At 38.3% G+C, this 21443-nt stretch overlaps 1 protein-coding gene across 1 annotated transcript in view; it reads right to left on the reverse strand.

Annotated features, from left to right (window-relative positions):
• The window catches only part of robo1 (roundabout, axon guidance receptor, homolog 1 (Drosophila)), a 1485956-nt gene that overhangs the window by 1391846 nt on the left and 72667 nt on the right, over positions 1–21443 (reverse strand). The window lies entirely within an intron of this gene.

The raw sequence follows: 21443 nt of genomic DNA on the forward strand, positions 1-21443 counted from the left end.
AAGTTGACAAACTTAACAAGGTCAGCTTAAAAAGTATAACATCATTCTATTCAAGAATAAATAAATATTGATCAGTTTTGAAGACTCAGACAGCATTTCCATAATTTAAAGTCTCTTCCTTCCAAAGATCCCAGAGTACATTGGGAAAAAGATCTCTTACTCAACATTTCAGAAAAGAAGTGGAAGGCAGCCATGCATAGAATTCCCTCTAACACCATATGCGCAAAGTGTACAATTATTCCATTTAAATATCTTTTATCAAGCATGTCTATCTCATTTAAAATTGTCCAAAATGTTTCCAGGACAAGATTCAACCTGCAAACATTGCAATCGAGCTCCAGCCTCATGCTCACTGGGCCACATGTTCTGGGCGTGCACCAAATTAACATCATCTCTATATATATAAAATCCAACGTCTGTCTGTCTTTCTGTCCGCTTTTCATGAGAGAACTACTAAACAGATTTAGATCGGGTTTTTTCTAGCAAGCTCTGTCCTCATCCACTCGACTCCAGCTTTGCGAATGGAGTGAGGCGCCCCTTTTTATAGTGCTTGAACATTCCAGTTGATTTTGCAACCTTGCTTTCATTGCACTTAGTATTATAGTTCGCTTCCAGTACCAATTTATTTGTGTGAATCCGAGAGAGACGCAGCAGACTGAGGGGAGGGGGCGGGGCCCTCCTCACTCACGCACTAGCTACAGGGTGTATCTTGCATCCGCTTAGCTAGCGAACGAGAGAACTACTTAATGGTTTTAGTTCAGGTTTTTTCTCTAGACTTTGCTTGAACATTCCGATTGATTTTGTGACTTCTCTAATTGCGCTAAGAATCACAGTTCGCTTGCAGGAGTGATATATTCCCGCAAATCCGAGACAGAGGCTGCCTGGGGAGGGGGAAGTGTGACGTCAGGAGTCTGGAGTCAGTCTACTTCTGTGTTTTGGAGTGAAAGTTGCCTCTGCTTAGTTAGCGATACCTTTTTGTTTATTAATTTTTAAAGTTTGTCCTGTTTCACTACTACGCGGGCGGAGCCGTGGGGAACATCTAGTTGTGGACAAAAATCTTTAAAGGCCTATCAGACAGCCTCACTCCTAATCCAGCTGTGTACTCCCAGATGGGCTTACAGTGGAGAAGAACAAACTGTAATTGTTGTTTCCTCATTACTAGACTTGCTCAACTGGAAGAATCCTAGCCCACCTCTTTTAAGTTAGTGGGTAACTGATGTTATATACTATTTGAAATTGGAAAAAATCTAATTCTCACTTCGAGGAGCTGTTCAAAACTTTTTAAAACCTAGCAGGATCTAATCAATACCATATTACAATAAGCACTTATATTGGGGAAAAGGATTCTCTTACCCAATTTTCTATTCTTAAAGTTTCACTCTGGCTGTTGGCCTTCATCTCTTTCTCTTGAGTGGGGATTGAATTGAATTGAATTTAGCTTTGCTAAGCTTGACTTTATTGTATGGAATGTTACTTGCTTTTAATAAATTCAATAAAAAAAACAAGTACAACATCATCCGATGGAAATATTATAGCGTATGTGTGAAATTGCAGAAGCACAGGGGCATAGGCCATCATAACAATGGGACTACAGGTTTTGATATGTGATCTACCAAAAAAATCAACAAATGGTGCAACAAATTCTAAAAATGACAAGATTTTGGACAATTTTAAATGAGATAGATGTGTTCTATAGAAGATTTTAAGTTGCGCATATGGAGTTAAAGGGACTTCTATGACTGGCTGCCTTCTACTTCTTTTCTGAAATGTTGAGTAAGAGATCCTTTTCCCAATGTACTCTGGGATTTTTAGAAGGAAAAGACTTTAAATTATGGAAATGCTGTTTGAGTCTTCAAGACTGATCAATATTTCTTCTTGAATAGAACAATGTTATACATTTCAAACTGACCTTGTTAAGTTTGTCAACTTTGACAACATGCGATCTACAAAAACATCGTCAAATGCTGCATCAAAATCTAATAATAAAAAATAATGGCGGCTTCGCATTTTACAGGAGATTAGGCAAAGAAACCTAATAAAAAAAAAACAAATGGCATTCTAGAAAACTGAACACCAGCGTCACTTTCATTTCCAACCCCACATCACTTTAACCTCTGGATGATATCACAGGATCCTTTGGCAAAAACTAAATGAGCCACACAGGGGCCTGCCGCTAAAGTTCTGCAGCCAGACGCTTCCCATTTGAACAGAGAGCACACGTATAATAATATACAATATATTTTACAGTATTATTATTTAATGTTGGTAATGCCTTATTTTGCATAATTAATTATTTAAATGCTACCAAAGTTATGAATATAAATGAAAAACGACAGGTATATAGGGTTCTCTACTTTCCGCGGTTTCAGACATCCGCAGTAGTTCTTGTAACGTATCACCAACTACTCTACTTTGTAATTCTGGACTTTAATATTTTTAACTCATAAGGTTGCTTTTTGTTTATATTTTAGTTTCATGTATTAATATTGTGTACTATAAAAGTTGGAATTGGTAAGAATAGATCTGTCCCCAAGGCTTTCAGATGATACTTTGGGTTACACTTGAAAGGCTACTGTAGAGAACAGACAGTCTGGCACTCCACAGTAGGAGTAGCAGAACAGAATATTTCAACTTTATTATCCTTCTCATCATATTTCTATATTGTGATTTAAGTGTTGGCATAGCAACTGCTGTATCTTCTTTAAAATGTTAATGTTGATAATTTTATTCCAAAGTACTTTATAACTATAAATGTTTAAAATCAGACAGGGCTGTGTTTTTGAAAACTCCTAGAAATATTTTAACTTTATACAAAACATTATACAAAGTTATTGTCTGTTTTACCTGCATTGTTATCACTCTTTAATTTAATATTGTTCTTTATCAGTATGCCGCTGCTGGAGTATGTGAATTTCCCCTTGGGATTAATAAAGTATCTATCTATCTATCCATCTCCAAATTTTGACCTTTCATTTAAATAGATTCTCAAATTTTTTTTTTCTTTTACGCCTAATTTACTTATTTATACAGTACAAATAAATATTACAGCATAAAATATGACATTAGCTGCTTCACACATGAGTATTCAGGAATATATTTTGTATATGTTTTATGATTTAATAAATTCCAAAGTGCTGCAAATTTAATTTAAAGAAATCCCACATACTGTGTACGAGTCTGTAAAGATGGCATGATATACTGGAAGTCAATCGAACTTGTTCCTTTGTTGCTGTAATATTGTATAAAAGAAACTAATAGAGCAGAAAAAATAAATATTGGAAACATCAGGTCATACACATAATGGATCACGTTGTCTTGGCTTTGTTTGTGCAGTCCGTTAAAGATAAATGGGCCCCGATGGACCCTTTTGGCATGGACTTTTGTCCCCACTAGTGCGCTGATGTTACTAGGGCAGGACAGCATTGTAAAAGTGAAGAGTGACTGCATCATAGCTGACATTTTTTTCAGGCAGAAGAAGAAACACTGTCTTTACTAAATTGCCACTCCATCTCCCAAAGGAGGCTGGAAACTTGCCACAGGGCTAAGAACATAATGCCTTGTACTGCCAAATACTATGATAGAAAACTGAAGGACACTGAGAGGAATTAAACTGAACGCACAGGATGGTCCCTGTCAGGCATTCCCTAATCAAAAATCTGACTCAATAAAAACACCTTTGAGGGAGCAATGAAAACTAAGATTTCAAAATTTTTTATTTAAACACTCCATGTAAAGGTAACCAGAATCATTTGTGCATGGTATGATATGTTTATGTAGGAGAATAAGACTCAATTAAATATACTGTAATTATGCATATATGGATATTAGTTTTCAAACCTGCTTAAAATAATTGAGGGTGTTGGGAGGCTAGCATCAGGTGCAAAACAAGTAAGAATCATGAACAAGGAGCCAGTCCATCAGAGGGCCCACTCGTATTCATACACGGCTAGTCTACAATTCTCAGCTAAATGAACGCTTAAGTCTTTAGGTATGTGCAGTAAGAGCTGAATTGGAGAACTCAAAGGAAAACCCATACAGACATTAGAACACTAAAACAGTCCAGACAAGAACAGGCCGTTCAGTCAGACAAGTCCTCGCCAGTCCTATCTAGTCAATACTTCCAAAATCACATCAAGTCAAGTTTTGAAGGTCCCTAAAATTCTAAATGGGGAAAACATGCAAAGTTCACTCAAACAGACATTCAAGAACAGGATTTGTGCCCAGAATGTTGGATCTGCTGCACAACTTTATAAAATAATTATAATGCTTATCCATGGAATTATCTAATCAGCCAATCAGATGGCAGCAGCAGAATGCATAAAATTATGCAGATTCAGGTCAGGGGCCTCAATAAATGTTGACATCAAACACCAGAATAGGGAAACATGTTATTTCAGTGATGACTGTTGGGACCAGGCAGGCTGGTTTGAGTATTTCTGTAACTGCTGATATCTGGCGATTTTCACATACAACAGTCTTTAGAAAAACAAACAAAAAAAAAACATACAGTGAGCAGAAGTTCTGTGAACTTAAATGCCTTATTGATGTGAGGTTAGAGAATAATAGATGGACTGATTTGAGCTGACAAAAAGGCTCAGATACTCTGTACAAATTTGGGGAATTGCATAATGCATAATTTTTCAAACCTTGAGACATGCAGGCAACACCAACAGAAGACCACATCAGGTTCCACTCTTGTCAGCCAAGAGCAGAAAGTTGAGGTTATAGTAGACACAGGGTGACCAAAACTGAACAGTTGAAGACTAAAAAAACGTGGTGTGGTCTGATCTCGATTTCTGCTGAATCTCAATTTCTGTTGATGCACACAGACAGACAACAGCTTGAATCCATGCACCAAACCTGCCATCTGTCGAGAGTCCAGGCTGGCGGCAGTGACCTAATTGTGTGGTTTTTGTCTTCTTGACAATTTCTGAGCCTGTTAATGTCAATCATCGCTTGAATGCCATGTCCTGTTCGAGTGTTGTTGCTGACCATGTGCATCCATTCATGTTCACGATATTCCCACCTTCTATTGGGTATCTACAACATGATAATGGACCATATAACAAAGCAAAATGTCCTCTCAAACTTCTCGTTTCTTGAACATGACAATGAATTCAGTGTTTCTCAGTGGCCTTCCTAGTCAACAGATCTGAATCCAATAGAACACCTTTGGGTTGTGGAAGAACTGGAGAGCTGACAGATATGCAGATAGTGTGATCATGTCAACACAGACCAGAATCTGAGGCATTTTTTAGAACAAAGGGATGTCCTAGCTAGTTTTAATATAATATATTAGTGTAGTGGTATATTACTTTAGGAGTGCTAAGAATTTGCTCATTGAATGTATATTTGCATAGTGTGCCCTAGTCCATGTGATTGAGTGATTTTTAAAAATACCAAAGTTCTTATTCACTTAAAAACTTGAAGTTCTACGTTTTTTGCCTAAGAAAACCCAAAATCATATCCAGGGCTGCCCATATTTAGTTTAACATGTTGACAAAGGATGACTAATGAATAGAGAAACTGGTGAAAATTAGGTGCAGGAACCACCGCTCAAACTGGTGTCATACTGTAGTACATGATTTCTAGTGACAGATGATGACAAACCTGATGACTTCCATTGCTGATCTTGCCCAATGGGGTTGTCAGATTATACAACTGACATTGGCAGGGTATGACAAACTAGATGAGTTTGTGGTGAATTTCAAGCCAACTTACACATTTCCAAAGTGTCGCGAGCTCGTCCCTTTTTTTGACAGCAAATAATGTGCTGCCTGGAGGAGCCGGTGCTTTACAAACTCTTTCCAGGTAGGTCAGGTTCAGCCACAATTTCTAACTTTTCTTTTTCTTGTTTGAATTATGTCATAATATGTTAAACGTGAGACATCAGATACATGAGTCTGTCTTCTATTCATGAGGTCCAAAACACAGCATTTCTTACTCTTTATGGGTGCTACTTCCAACTGATTCGCTCTCTCACACACACACACACACAAAGCCCACCATTACAACTTAAGACAAAACCAATTGTCTTTGATTTTGTCAGGGCAAGTTATGGACTAGCAGAGTGGGTATGAGAGACCAAACAACTGCTAGTCACAGAAGCACACAGCTCAGTGCAGAAAAGGATATTTAAATGAAATTTGCTAGTGAAAATCACTGTAAAGGTCATCTAATGTGACAGGGTCGTAACGTGATGCTTTTGCAGGAAAGATAAGGAACATTTGAAATACTTTGGTGTAGTTAGTTTGACTTGATCTTTCCACAGTTTATTTTTATCTAAAGTACTCAATTCTGTCCCTCTAGCTTCAAAGGCAGTGACTTTTCAGTAATACTCAATATCTGTATTTTAGGTACTTTTATTCATCATTCATCACTTAGGCTACTTTATGTTTGCATTAAATTCATTAGAAACTTAGAATTGGTCCAGCATGATCGAGTGAGTACATATGTTTGCTCTGATTTGCTTATTTTTTTTTTTTTTTTTTTTTGTCTGGCACTTTCCAACTCACCGATACGAGAAAACAATGACATGTGATATAATGTTCGACTTGACTAACGTCAAGCTTTTGAGGGTTCCCCTATTTTTGGCTCTCTAGACCGAAAAAACTCTTACTTTTAGGCCATTTTAGGACCAGGTTTTGCATTTGTAAATATGATAAAGAATAACAATAGGTGTCTTCAGAAAAATTGTGAAGTTGTGAGAGCCACATTGACTAATCCCAGGTGTTCACTCCCTAATGGGTTACGAGGGCCCTAAGTTATTCCTTTATACAAATCTTTGGGAAAAATGGGGATTAGTAATATAGGCCTATGGAATATCACGTCATGCTATTTTGAGGTTGTAGATCACAAAATATGAATACACTAGGCTCACCCGCCTTTTAAGGCGACCGACTTTTATCCTCAATTTGTGTGCGCTCCATGTGTACATCAGACATGTAAGTGTAGGGAATGAGAACATCAAAGTGTCCATTCATAACATCTCCCGAAAACCTAAGTTTTTTTATCCCCTCAAGTGCCTGTCCAAACTTGGAGTGTAGGACTCCATAATAATATACTTGAAACTCATAGAGGAACAACTCTCCCGCAGCCATTAGCTCAGAAATGGTACCATAAGTTTGAGACTTTGACATTTCAGTGAGATACTGAAGCTCATTTGTATAAGAGATTCCTGACGGCATCATTGTAAATGGCTGAAACCTTGACCAATTACTTAAAACATGTCGTACAATGTCAGCCTGAATCTGTACCGCTAAAGACGGAGTTTCATGCACTAAATAAGCTATAGATGAGAATAAGCAAGCACCATCTCCTCTGATATTTACTACGCGGTGAGGCATTTGTACTCCATCAACATTAATTATTTCCAGAGACATAATTTTGTCTATTTTTCCAGCGCATCGCGCACAAAAGCAAGGGAACGATGGGAGCACCAGAACTCTGCTCACATTGCGTCGCTTCGTACCGCAAGCCGCAAGTAGTAAGTCTGTGATAAGCGGAATACCGCTACGCTTTGCACTCACGGGATGGAAGGACAATCCCGACCGCTTTTATACAGTGTCTTGATTTTTGATTTCATTTAGTGGTGGTCCTAGTCCTCTAAGAGCCACTCCCAGAAGGTTAAAAATAACTAATTTCGGACATAAGCATACGGTGCATCATTTAAGTCTATTTCAAGGTTGGTGATTATGAATACGCTATTATTTTTATTATGGATATAGCCCTCTACAGACCTCTTTCAGACAGTGAAAAATTACATTTGAATTGTTTAATTTAAACAATTGAAGCACACATTTTAACATTTCAAATATCTGACGCAACTATTCTTGTTTATTATGTACTTCTACCTCATGATGTAAATCATTAAATTTCTTATGAACACCCTGACTTAGGGTGGCTTACACTAATTTAGACTGCGTCGTACCGCAGGTCATAGAAACACACCTTGCCTTTTCCCTATGCTCCTCCTCATCATTTTAACACCAGTCTTTGCTTTGCCTCTCCTTTCATAATTGCCATATTTGTTCATATAAAATTGCAGTCACATTTGAAACTAACATCCTGTCAACGGTACGAACTGCCTATAAATCATAATCTTAAAATCCTGATTGCTTATCATACCAGGTGATTGTTTTGAGGCAGCTATATTCCCGTATCGTCATGCTTCAAGTCTCATTTAATATCCACCTAAGTAAATTCATTTGAAATACTACATAATAATTTTTGTCATAAATACTGCATATGCAGTATTTCTTTTATTGGGTTTACTGTGCTTTCAGGATTTACTTACTTGTTAATATTATACTTTTTAACATTTTATGTCATCAAAATGAGATTAATGTGTTATGAGGTTGAAATCAAGTGATTTAAAACAGTAGAATGATCGAGATGAGAACAGGCCATTCAGCCCTACAAAGCTCACCATTCCTATCCACTTAATTCTTCTAAAATAATATCAAGTCGAGTTTTGAAAATCCCTCAAGTTCTACTGTCTACTGCACTGCCTGGTCACTTATTCCTTATGTCTGTGGTTCTCTGTTTAAAGAAAAATGTCCTAATATTTGTATGAAATTTACACTTAACAAGTTTCCAACTGTGTCCCTGTGTTCTTGATGAACTCATTTTAAAATAGCCGACTCCATACACTGCACTAATTCCCTTCATAATTTTGAACACTTCAGTCATGTCTCCTTTTAATCTTGATTTGTTTAAACTAAAAAGGCTCAGATGTTTTAATTTTTTTCTCATAATTCATCCCCAGGAATTAGTAGCCCAGGAATCAGCCTTATCACTTTTCTCTGGACCTTTTCTAGTGCTGCTATGTCCATTCGTGCTGCTTCACCACCTGAGGCCACAGGTTCAACACGCCCTTGACCCTCTGCAGTTTACATATCAGAAGAAGGTGGGAGCGGAGGATGCCATCATCTATATGCTACACTGATCTCTCTCCCACTTAGACAGAGGCAGTGGTGCTGTAAGAATTATGTTTCTAGACTTCTCTAGCACCTTCAACACAATTCAACCTCTGCTCCTTAGGGACAAGCTGACAGAGATGGGAGTAGATTCATACCTAGTGGCATGGATCGTGGACTATCTTAAAGACAGACCTCAGTATGTGCTTCTTGGGAACTGCACATCTGACATTGTGGTCAGCAACACAGGAGCACCACAGGGGACTGTACTTTCTCCGGTCCTGTTCAGCCTATATATATCGGACTTCCAATACAACTCGGAGTCCTGCCACGTGCAAAAGTTCGCTGATGACACTGCTATCGTGGGCTGCATCAGGAATGGGCTGGAGGAGGAGTATAGGGACCTAATCAAGGACTTTGTTAAATGGTGCGACTCAAACCACCTACAACTGAACACCAGCAAAACCAAGGAGCTGGTGGTGGATTTTAGGAGGCCCAGACCCCTCATGGACCCAGTGATCATCAAAGGTGACTGGGAGTGCAGCTGGATGATAAATTAGACTGGACTGCCAATACTGATGCTTTGTGTAAAAAAGGACAGAGCCGACTATACTTCCTTAGAAGGCTGGCGTCCTTCAACATCTGCAATAAGATGCTGCAGATGTTCTATCAGACAGTTGTGGCGAGCGCCCTTTTCTACGCGGTGGTGTGCTGGGGAGGCAGTATTAATAAGAAAGACGCCTCACGCCTGGACAAACTGGTGAGGAAGGCAGGCTCTATTGTTGGCATGGAGCTGGACAGTTTAACATCTGTGGCAGAGTGAAGGGCGCTCAGCAGGCTCCTATCAATTATGGAGAATCCACTGCATCCACTAAACAGTGTCACCTCCAGACAGAAGAGCAGCTTCAGCGACAGACTGCTGTCAATGTCCTGCTCCACTGACAGATTGAGAAGATCATTCCTCCCCCAAACTATGCAACTCTTCAATTCCACCCAGGGGGGGTAAACGTTAACATTTAACATTATACAAAGTTATTGTCTGTTTTTCACCTGCATTATTATTATTATCAATCTTTAATTTAATATTATTTATTGTATCAGTATGCTGCTGCTGGATAATGTGAATTTCCCATTGGGATTAATAAAGTATCTATCTATCTATCTATCTATCTATCTATCTATCTATCTATCTATCTATCTATCTATCTATCTATCTATCTATCTATCTATCTATCTATCTATCTATCTATCTATCTATCATTTTGTAGCCTGGAGGCCAAAACTGCACACAGTACTGCAGATGAGGCCTCACCAGTGTGTTATAAAGCTTGAGCATAACATCCTTGGACTTGTTCTCCACACATCAAGGCGCTATATAACCTCCCATTCTGTTAGCCTTCATAATGTCTTCTGAACAATGTCTGCCAGTTGATAGTGTCGAGTCCACTACGACTCCTAAATCCTTCTCATAAGGTGCCATTGTGTATTCAAACCTAACATTTTTACTTTCTACATCTAATACATTTACTGATATTAAATTCCAACTGCTACAAATCTGTCCAAGCCTGTACGCTGTCCCAGTCCCTTTGTGATGATTCAATGGTTTTCAGATTATCTGCCAATCCACCAAGTTTGGTATCATCTGTAAACTTAAGCAGCTTGTTGCTTATATTCCTATCCAAATCATTTCAATATATTAAAAATAGCAGAGATCCTAGCCCTGACCCCTGCTGGACACCACTCTTAACATCGGCCAATTCTGATTGGGTTCCTCGCACCACCACCCTCTGCTTCCTGTGTCTCAGCCAATTCTGCACCCATCTAAAAACATCCCCCTGAACTCCCACTTCTATTAGTATGATGGCCAGATTCTCATGTGGTAGTGATACATGATAGTGCAAGTATCTTTATAACTCTGTTCTCATATCTATTAAATTAAATGAATTGAACTCTTAAAGTACAATTGTAAAATGCAGTAACTACATGAATAAAAAAAATAAGATTTCTATTGTCCTTTTATTGTAATGTTGATAATGGCACTAAAAGGCAGAATTGAATATGTCTGCACTTATTTTTTGCCGGTTCCCATCCCATTGGATTTTTCAAGGTACCTACTAATTAAATTATAATAGTGTATTGTTTGCAGTAAATTAAACCAATTATTTTTACCACACCGTCATTTTCTGAATCTTTCATTTTAAAAAAAGGACAGGACAGTGGATTGAACTGCGTAAAAAAAAGCAATGAAAGTAATTTATTAGTTTTTCTAATTAAAAGGAACATAGCCAATGGGCCTTAAAATGGATCATTAAGCAAAACATCCATTGCAAAGAGGCTTAGTCGATTGAGTGGACCAGCGCACAAAACATAAGTACTACTGATAATAGCCATTGATTAAGACCAGACATGGCAATCATTATTCCTCAGTTTTGATCTCTGACTTTAATTTCCTTAAGGCGATCTGTCAGTCACAAGTAGACACCATCTCACGTAACTTAGCAGAGATCTTGGACATAATACTAATGATTGGAAACGCATAACCATGAGGGATGTAAGTGTGCACGGCCTGTTTAAGTTGCACAGCCATCGTTGTGTTTTTGACAGCATCATTAAAAACAAATCTACAAGGAAACATAATGGTATGGATCTAAACCATTTAAATTTATATGCAAGTTTATTTTCTCTCTTCATCAGTGACTTTTATAGGGCACAGAAACCTACCTTGGGATAAAAAAAAATGAACCAACTTGTTATATTACATCGATAAAATTACCACATCTAAAATTCTCAACAGTCCCATAACTCTGTTAGCAGATGAATGTGGTTCCCAAAGCACAAGCAAATGTCGAATGAAAATTCATGACAAAGCATAAAACCCAATTACATTAAAAGTCATTTCCATGCAGTTGTGTTAAAGACCTTTGGTTGCTGTATTCTGTTACTTTTTACTCGCTTTGACAATCTGGCATTCCTCGTTTGTACAAAATGGTACACCAGGCAGACTGCCAGATACCACAGTTACATGGTGTGCAGAGCTGCTGTGTTACACGTTTATTGTTAGAAAGACATACTGTAAAACCATTTCATTACGCTGAGACCACTCAAATTATAAAGGTAGCAGCCAGTAAAGCAAAAATATAAATCAAAAGGTTTGATGATTCTAGTAAATATTCTATTGATAAAGAAATGATAAATGAATAACCCTGCACCAATAACTCTGAAGAGCATAAGCTGCTAAATACCATAAAACCAAATACATTCATAATAACTTGGACATTATATAGCCCCCCATAAGAAAAGGACAGGTTTCTGTGTGTCTATCTGGTTGTTACATCTTTGTTATTTGCCATTTGGTATGGGATTTGTAAAAGCTGTGCTAATGTTTGCACCGTCTGTTGGAATGGGAAATGCAATGGATTTTATTACTACATGAATAACAAAATACATTCTAATATATGGTGCACTGCAAATGTTAACTTGGAATACATCCAACAGATAGTGACAGAAATCTGCTTATCCACCTTAATAAGAGGACAAGTGTCTGTGCATCTGTGTGTCTGTCTGGGTGCTAGGGTTAGGAAAATAAAATTTATAAATAGACAAATCATGTAGAAGAAGGGTAAAGACAATAATAAAAATACTAAATAAGGGTCTAAAGATAAGAAATTAATAACCTTTTCTGTTGTCCATTGTTGGCAACAGCAGCATGGTAGCGACTTTCTTGAGCCTGGCCAGGCCACATTAGCTGCAATGCTAATGACTGATAAATTTGCATAGTGAGTAATTTATAGAGCGAACATAACGGAAAATTGATGTCCATGTCTGGAAGTTAAAGCCCCAACACGAGGAAGCAAGAACCAGGCCATTGCATTAGTGACCATCCATTGTCCCAACAAAACATTTCAACTATAATAGCGGTCAGTTCAATGAGCGTCACAGAGAGAAAGTGATCAAAATAGGCAGCTCTATCCGAAGAGGAAAAGCCCACCATATGGAGAGGAATCGGGTGCTCATTTATTGTACCAGACCAAATGAACAGCCCATGTATCAAATAAAAAACGTGAGCTCTATGTTGATTACTTAGGTTTCAACCCATCTTAGAGAGAAAACTAGTAGCTAGTTAATATTCAAAATAGTGAAGTAGAAAGTGACAGAAGCTCTAAATTAGACAATGGTTATCCTTACACTATGCATACCTTTATGAAAATATTATAAGAATAGCTGATTTTATTTATGGACATGTAATGCCCGGTTTGCCCACAGTCTTGACATCTACTTGAACCCGGGTAATCAATAGTCGTAAAACTGAGGTGCAATGGGGACTGAAACAGGCAATTTAGTGCAAAATGCTTAGTGCTGTTATTCATTGTGTAGACTGTGTCCAAAGAATAAATGCAGTGCTGTTTCTCATTAAATAAATAACCAATAAATAATTAATAATAAAACAAGTGTTGTTATGTGGGAGTTTAAAATTAATCAATAAATAATCCAAAAAAAGGACTTTAAAATCAAAAATAAAACCTTGAGGTTAAAATGGGGAACCTCAGTGACTTTTTCTAATGCCTCATCCGCTCAACCACTGGGTCTCCTCAGCTGGAGGAGACATCAGCAAGAGTGATCATCCTTTTTGAAGGATTTTGTCCCAGCCACTGCTGTTGTTTACCCACTGGGAAGCCCAAAACTCAGCTCTGTCATCCCACCACCACTTTTAGGCACCAGTAGGGTGACCCTAGAAGCCCTTTAGTCGCTCCTGCTCCCTGAATGCTCAGCGGGTGCCACCCAGCCCTGAAAATGCTGTTCCTCTCTCTCTCTCTCCATGGGGTCTCTTTCCGATTGCCTTTCCTCTCGTCAGCTGCACCATCTAATAACATTATTCCTCATTCAGTTCCATTTCTTCTCTTTGGCTTTTCTCTCTCATTGCTCTCTTTTTGTTTCTTTCCTCTTTTACACTCAGTCCTACTCGGATTTCTTTTATACTCTATGGGTGAGGGGGCTTTGATTAACAACCCATGGAGTGTCAATAAAGAAACGGGCTGAAAAGATTAAGCATTCACGTGCAAATGCAATTTGCCAATTTCCTCATTAAACACTCTGGGACCATACAGCTACGCTACTGCATGCACCCACATTGGTGGAGCCTGAGCCACACTGTTTTGATTTAAAAACCCATGCACTGCCATGGACCCCTAATATGCTTCACTACAGGCCAATCATAATCATTTCAATTCATGTCAGGTGAAGGAAATTACCTTTGCTCATGACTGATTTGAAATGTGATTAATTTGCACACAGTCAAAACCCTGATAAAATGGAATGCACACTTATGGGACCAACACATTGAATATTTTTTTATTATTTTTTAAATATGAACAAACTTTTTTCCACTTAAATATTCATGTTTTCAAGATCTTATTAAACATGAAAAATATTTGACCTGATTTGTCTGTTTTTGCATCAGCAAAGACCAGAATTTCAATACGAATTTGTAATCTTGTAGGAGGTATGGTTATTGCTTGTAGGAAGAACTGCTTTGTGGCACAGTCAGGCCCCTTCATGCCTATACTATCTGTTATGAATAGAGCACACAGATGAGGGGTGAAAATCAAAATCGCCTAATTGTGGTGCACCCTGGGTATGACGTTAAAATGCATCCAGCCCTGCAAGCAGGTCCTCCAACTTACAGGGAAAACTCAGGTGTTGGTGGCACGATTGGCACTCCAGCCACAGTAAAAAAAAACTCACAGTGTTCCATTCCACTCAAACTAGTGTGGTGCTGAGGTGTCACCCGTTGCACAGCTGAGCTCGGGTCCCAAATTTGGTTCGTTGTGTGGTTGGTGCAGCAACTTGTTGTATCATTCAACACATAGAAAACATCACACATGAATCCCTTTTGAGGGCCATCTGACCATAAATATTGGAAATATGGTCCAGCTTTGAAAGTTCAACATTGAAGGAATAAGTCTATTTAAATGTCAGACATCTTTGAAAGATCTTGCTGGAAAATAATATTGATATAGTTCTCATTCAGTAAACATCTCTTGCCAATGAGCATCAAGCTAACAAAAGAGAAACAATATCTGGATATGAAATGATTGGTATAGAGTATTATCATCATATTGGCTAACCATATATGCTTATAGTGATACAGTAAATATCCATCTAATATCTGCTACTACATGCTCGTATTCAAAAATTGAAAATATAACCATGGCCAACATGTATAAACCACCCACAGTCCTCTGCCCACCTCACATGACATAAACCTTTCTGCACCCAACCATGCTACAGATGTTCTATCAAACAGTTGTGGCGAGCGCCCTCTTCTACGCAGTGGTGTGCTGGGGAGGCAGCATTAAGAGGAAAGACGCCTCACGCCTGGACAAACTGGTGAGGAAGGCAGGCTCTATTGTTGGCATGGAGCTGGACAGTTTAACATCTGTGGCAGAGCGAAGGGCGCTCAGCAGGCTCCTATCAATTATGGAGAATCCACTGCATCCACTAAATAGTATCATCTCCAGACAGAAGAGCAGCTTCAGCGACAGACTGCTGTCACTGTCCTGCTCCACTGACAGATTGAGGAGATCGTTCCTCCCCCAAACTATGCGACTCTTTAATTCCACCCGGGGGGTAAACGTTAATATTTAACATTATACGTAGTTATTGTCTGTTTTTTCACCTGTATTATTATCATTCTTTAATTTAATATTATTTTTTGTATCAGTATGCTGCTGCTAAAGAATGTGAATTTCCCATTGGGATTAATAAAGTATCTATCTATCTATCTATCTATCTATGATGAGGATTTCAACATCTGCTACGTTAACTGGAGGTACAATGATAATGACCTTTTGGTGAGGTTATGAAATGGTGGCCAGAAGAAAACAAATTTTTCCTCATGTTGGATGCAAAGGATAAGGGGTCGTTCAGATCAGTGGCATGGAATAGGGATTACAACCTGGACCTCTCAGTTGCATCATCCAACACAGAAGGATACTTATTTCCTGCTTCTAGAGACATTTTCAAAGAGTATCCAAGATGTCAACATCAACCTATACTTATAGAAGTAGGTCATTAGACCCTATTGCAGGTCTAGATGAATGTACCAGCATTAAGTTAGACCAGGGGTGCCCACACTTTTTCGGCTTGCAAGCCTCTTTTAAAATGACCAGGTCAAAATGATCTACCTACATTTAAAATACTATATTATATATATATATATACATATATATATATATACTGAGTATGCTTTATACATAAAATATATGTTGTTGTACCTTGCATAACTGAATAACCCTTATGGCACAATAACAATTCAATACATTTATGGTCACTACAGTATTTGGATTTAATAATCTTCATGTGGGAAAAGGATGACTTGAATAAATAAGTAGAGCCGAATAATGTAGTCAAGGAGGTAGCACATTTCCTCATGTTTGGGTACTTCCTCTGTGAGTAAGGTCCAAAACTGTCCAAGAGCCCCAGACTTCAGCTGAATGTCATCCTGTAATGTCAAAATCTCATCCTCTACTGTAGAGGAGTTTTAGATGAAACAGTGTTGCAATTTTTGATGCGAGTGAATCATCCTCAACAGCTTCTCTAAATGGATAGTACTTAAATGTAGCGAAACCGTCTGTCAAAGTCTGACAGGCAATTTTCAATCTGCTCTGTGTAGTGTATGCTGTCAAGTTGCGCACCTGCCTTCCATTGCGTCTCCAGCTCTGACACAAGGTTTTGGATGTTCCCCAAATCAAGGTGCTGCAGCTTTGAGGACAGATGTTGCATTTTTTGTTTGAAAGCATTAACTGAGCTAATCATATTGACCATGGAGTTCTCTTTTCCTTGCAGCTGTAAATTAAGCTCATTCAACATGTTGGTCAGATTGGAAAAAAATGCCAAGTCTAGCGGCCATTGATCATTATTAAGTTGCTTGTATTCTGCATGTTTAATGACAAGGAGAAACTCCTTTTTCTGCGTGCGGGATGACCAGTGTGTTAAAAGAAAAGAGATCTCAGACTGGCCGCCCTGTATGTCAATCAAGTGGCAAATGCCATAGGGAGGATATATGATAGACTAACGTTTAAAAAAAATTTTTTTGAATGCAACGTGATCTACCTGCACTACCTTTCCGATCTACCGGTTGATCGCGATTGACGCATTGGGCACCCCTGCGTTAGAACTTGATAAATACCTGAGATGGATCCTGCCTTTGTCTGACAATGATGAAAGGTTCCTAGGGTGAGGGATAGCAATTGCCAAAAAACACATCCCCTATGGATTTCAAAAATGGTATACCGCTGGACAGAATGAGAATAACTGAGGATTTATTATGAGTAAAGTTCATTAGTAGTAGTATTTACTTATACATTCTTAAAGTGTGCAGTATTGACTTTTGAAATATTTATATTTCATGGGATGTTATCCTTTACCATGTGCTACGGCCATGTGAAAAATAAATAACAGTGAACGCAGACATGGCAGAAAAGGTCATAGGCTCCCATGAAGACCCACAAAGCAGGCCAGGACCTTCACTATTCTGCTTAATGGGTTGACTCAGAATGAGATTGTGTATTTTTTAGTAAAGGGATTGGGAGATCAGAATGTAGTTGAAAATTCATGTTGAGGCTTTTAGCAAAAAATGTAGGCCAACAGATCATCAATTTCAAAACACAAGGCAAAATAAAAGGCCTAAAGAAAAAAGGCAATTCAAATGGTACATGGATGCTGCTTTTATTTTGGTCTTTCTGGTAATGACACACGGCTCGTATTCTGGGATAAATTGCTGTCTCTCTCTAAGGGGTGGGGGCTGATTTGTCTCAAACCTTTTTTTTTTTTTTTGTAAAACTTGAGTTATTTGTATGAAATGTTATTTAATAAAATCAATAAAATAAATAAATTGCTATGGCATCAGCCGATGTGATCACCCCAAAATTTCTGGCATTTATAATAAATCAAATATGGCATCATGGCAAATCAGTAATTCTACTTTTTCATTTCATATTAAATTAAAAAACAAGGTTATTTTTAGAATCCTTCAAGTTTAAACCCCATAATTGAACACATACATTTTGAAAATATTTCCAGGAAAAGCTTAAAAAATTAATAAAGACTGCTAAACCTATCACCTGAAACTAGGCCTGATCCACAAACTTCACAAGGAGGCTCTGGCCTGCACAGGCCCAAAATGGTAAACTGGCTTTAAACTGTCAACTGGACATTGTAAAACAATTAATTATTGGACAGGTTTTGTTGGATTCCATTTATGTTAATCATTTTCTACATTGTTTTCTGTGGGTTTTAACAAATCTGTTTCTTTATGTGTTCTAATTCTGTATTTAGTAATTTGTAAAGTCCATACTTACATTTTACATGTGCCTGCACTCAGTGAAGAGTGTTAAACAAAAATAAAATAGAAATAAAAGTTCAAAAATATCTTAAATGTCACAAAATGTATGAAAAATGCTTCTTAAGGATCTGTGAAAACTCTGACTTGAGAAACAAATCCAAAACAGGATCTTTACATGAAAAAAAGAACAAAAAATGGCAAATAAGAGAAGATAGCATAGATAAGGCAAAAAATTAATCCAAAGCTAGCACCTCCAATTTGTATACTAAATATCAGAATTCACAAAAACAGAAGCAAAATTCTAAAAACCAGAAGAAATCCAAACAATACTCACATACAGCATCTGCCCTCTTCAGCTTCAAAGAACCACTGAAGGACCAGCTCCCCAGTTTCAGCTATAAAGGGTGAGGGCAGTCCTTAAGCAGTGATGCCAGTATGGCCCGCCTCTTTGGGGTTCCACCCACAAAACACATGGAATGAAAACAAAGGTATTTAGATAATAATTGCTAAACTCTTTTGGGACTCCTCCCAATGGGACGACACAACTAAGAGCATCCTGAAGCGCGATCGCCGTGTCTGAGGAAGACAGCCTATCAGTTGCTGGGGCAACCGCAGGCTCCCAGTGCGGCTTGCAGCAAAAGCAAATCCGAGCCGATCGCATTTGTACTATAAGTGCTTGTTGTCGATGGGTTATGCAAGGAACATTATCAATGCAAGGAACAGGATTACTTGGCCATGACACTGTCTGATTGCTGTGTCTGTGTATAGGAGAGTGGTAGATCCCGCTACAATAAATAATCGTGATGTTCCTGTTTTCAAGCTGAATAAAGCTGGTTTTGCTAAAGCACTGAGACTCAGCCTCATGTTTTGGGGTGCAAGACAGGGACTTGCACATCACAATATAATCACTGAATAATTAATAAACAACACAATATAAACAAAGATTAATTTAAAAAGACTGATCAAAACCACAAATAATCAACCTCATAAAAAGACAAATAATATTTTTTTTAAAAACCACATTTTTTTAAAAACTTAACCCATTGCTAAACCATAACAATATCACACTCATACTCAATTTTGTTGTGAAGCTCAAGTGAAATATCCTGGAAACAACAGGGGCAAATCTTTAACATTGCCCCATTACTTTGTAAATGTGGGTAGGTTTAAATGCCACACTCCTTTTCTGCCTCACACTCCTCCACATTTTTCAAAAATACTATTTTTCTCCACACCACTTTTTGAAATTAATTCTACATATATTTTGAAATTATCTGATAAATAAATAGCAAATGTCTCACCAAAATCTGCAAAGCCAAATCAACGCAGGAATCTACCAGAGAGCACAGGAGCTTCCAGCACCGGGGATGGAGCACAGAGCTCATATGCCCCTTGATGAATGTACACCACTGCTTTAATATTATAACATGCCCCTCATATTTGAAATCAAAGTTAAACCCCTTTGGCTAAAAACCCATAAAACCAATGATCTGTGTGTGAGTGGAAGGTGTAACTGATAACTGTCCAGTAAAATGCGTCAGACATCATTTGTAGTAGTCAGAATTCCTTGGTAGTTGGGTGAGCATGTCAGTACAGACTGAAAGGGATAAACATCTGCCATTTCCACTCTTGTTTCCAGGATTTTGTGTTTGAATTTGATAACAATGCTGAACCCTTTTTTTGATAAAGTATAACTAAGAATATACCACAAAATGGAACTTCACTTTTGCTCCCCTTATTATCCTCCAAGGAATGACTGCTGTCATGCACAGACTGGCATCCTGCCTGAGTTGGATCCTGTTCCATTGCCAGGTCAGGAGGCTGATATGAAGGGTGGTCTCTACAAATAGGATGACAGTATGACAGAATATACAGCAGGCCTGCCATCTCGTAAGGGATAGATGAGATTAACCTGGCCATGGTAACGAACAACAGACAGTGGGAAACCTCCCATGTTAATATCGTCCCCCAGTACACTGGGTGGTAGCATCACTTTGATAAGCTCCTGTCTGGACACCCATAGGGCAGCATGAGAGATGTGGTTCTAAAGGGCTGCCCTTTTGGATACCATGGGTGTGCCAGGGAAAAGTATTAGGAGACGAGTCCTTTGTCTCAGGGAGGTTGCACTTGACACAGAATCTCTACCTGGAGGTAATGGTTTGGCACCACAAATACTCCCAGCAGGTCGGGTGTAAAAATGGAAGCCCGCCACGTCACCCAGTATGTCAGAGTCAGGATGAAGAAGACAAAGCTTTCCTAGCAGAAGTGTGAAGGAGAAAGAGAAAAAGAATTGTCTTTATTGTGAAGAAGCCTGTTGAAATGTATTTTCTCTAAAATAAAAACATGTTTTGATCCCGGGCTGGAGTCAGAGTGGTTGTGTCTGAGTTTTAGGGGTCTGTGATGTATATAAAAAAAATGATAAGCTTAATTAAAAAGAAGCACTAAAATTGGGTTGAACTGCTGTCTGCCCCAGTTGTAATTTCAAAATATAGCGTCTTTGATATGTAGCATCAGTATTTGTAAAATATTGTTGGATTCTGACATTGTTTTATTTATGCAACAATGATAAGTGATATCTTTAGGTTGAGGGTCCTCCCTTACTTGAGGTTTGGGTTATTATTTTTTATGTTAATGTTACTTTCATTTATTATGTGCTTTGCTCTTTATGCCTGTACTATGTTCTAGGTGCTTTGTGGGTGGTCCCCCAAGGTGCGGGGCCATCAGCCAATCACTGCCAGGAACTGCCCTCCACCCTATAATAAATCCAGTAGGTCTCCCACAGTTCCTGGTGGTTCATTTCAATTGCACTCAGGACTGGTGAGTTACTGGGATTTGGATTTATTGACTTCATGCTCTTCTTATTGACTTTACAATTGAACGGTTTATTTAGAACATTGTTTGCTTTAGATTGCCTTACTGTTTAGGCAACTCCTTTTTTTCTTTGCGGTCAATGGAGCTATATTGTTATGTCAGTGCATTTTCATTAAGAATAAACCTTTTAGTTTAGAATGATTCTACAAGTTCTTTTTATGTGTCCAGCCAGGGTTTTTGTCAGTGTTTTCCCTCACTAGTGTGGAATTTTGGAAGTACAGTTTGGGACATGCTTTGGGACTCCCAATCTGAACAATAAGCCCCACCTGAAAGACAAGACATATAGCACAATTTGATGCAAATATGTCACT

The sequence above is a fragment of the Erpetoichthys calabaricus genome, chromosome 4, assembly GCF_900747795.2.
Source record: "Erpetoichthys calabaricus chromosome 4, fErpCal1.3, whole genome shotgun sequence".
Classification (NCBI taxonomy): domain Eukaryota; kingdom Metazoa; phylum Chordata; class Cladistia; order Polypteriformes; family Polypteridae; genus Erpetoichthys; species Erpetoichthys calabaricus.